Consider the following 1596-nt stretch of genomic DNA (forward strand, 5'->3'; position numbering starts at 1 on the left):
GCTCCCGTCCTGTGCCTTTTCGGCTTCCTCCTCCTCCTCCGCGTCGCAACGCGGGATCAGCTTGTAGCCGCGCCGGCGGTTGTAGTAGCGGCGAAACTCGAAAAGCACGCTTTTGCACCCGCCCTGCACCATTTCGGCTTGCTGCTCCTCCGCGTCACACCGCGGGATCGGCTTGTATCCGCGCCGGCGGTTGTAGTAGCGGCGAAACAGCGACGTTATCGTCCCGACGACGTGGCAGCTCGAGTGGACCATCACGGCGGCGGTGAGCCCAGACTTTCGGCGTTGAGATCGATCGGGTTAGGGTTGGATGGGTTCTGCTTGTATGAGCGTGGACGGCGGCGTACCGAGTTTATATATGTAGGACGTGTGCCTGCCATCCGTGCCCTCCCTGGATCAGCCAGAGTTTCGTGCCTATTTCGGCTACCCGAGCGGGTCGGATTGAGATCCCGTGCCCCGCTCAAGGCAGGGCACGCTGTGCCCTGAGGCCCACGATCCACCATCCGCTCTCCATCCGACGAACTGCAGCAAGTTAACCTAAAATTGGACCAGTCCGCTTGATCCTTTCTCTTTCTCACGCAGGCGATGCACGACGCGCGGCTCGTACTTGCCCTCGCCGAGCCCCATCGAGCGGAGGAGCTCCCGAATCACCCGCGTGTCCCGAGGTTGGTCCGCGGCGGAGGCACCCGCCGCCGCTGCCGACGGAAGAGATGGCCGTCCGCCGCCGCCGTCCATGGTTCGCTGGCGTCCCCTTCCTCTGTTCCACGCATGATGACGCGAGGCGAGCTGCTGGTCCCGTTGTCGAGGGGAAGGGAGACGAGCTGCTCCGGCTGCTCCTCCAGGACATGAGGAAACGACCTCGACGGCTGCCCACCTCTGGCTGCTCCGTCCGCCTACCCTCTGGCGGCTGCCTCCGCACGTTCTGACGACCCGTCCGCCTGCCCGCTCGGACTGCCATGGGCGCCCTGGACAGAAGTAGCGAGGACATGTCTGTACTACACACGAACAGCAAATTTAGTTAGTAGTTAACACTGGACAACTCCAGAATACAAAATTCAATAAAATGAAAATAGAGACAACATCAATAAAGTGTTTAATATGCAGAATTTAGTACCGAACATGAACTGAAGAAGAGTTGAACTGAGGCATTCATTATACAATCAATTATAAAATAAAATCAAAATGAATTGAACAATGTACGAACTTTGAGCATTAGTAACTCAAATTTGGCAACAACAATCTGTTCTTACATAATCCTTGAAGTACATAAATTAGGCCAATCTACTTGCACACTTAGGCCACGAAAGACTATAGTCAGCCCCCAAAATCCAAAATACTATAGTCATCTTTGTCCAAAATACTAGTCAAAATGTCCAAAATACTATCTAACAAGCTTGTACATGTTAGAACAGATCTTCATCATAAACACCGTCAGGGGGTGTAACGCCCTCGATGCGGCTATAGCTCCCACGTGTCGAGGCACGACTTAGAGACATAACCGCATTGAAAGCAATGTCGCAAGTCAGGCAATCATTACAACATCCCATGAAATACATAATAAAAGGGGGAGATAACATAGTTGGCTTACACTCGCCACGT

The sequence above is a fragment of the Triticum urartu genome, chromosome 2 (genome assembly GCF_003073215.2).
Source record: "Triticum urartu cultivar G1812 chromosome 2, Tu2.1, whole genome shotgun sequence".
NCBI classification, from domain to species: domain Eukaryota; kingdom Viridiplantae; phylum Streptophyta; class Magnoliopsida; order Poales; family Poaceae; genus Triticum; species Triticum urartu.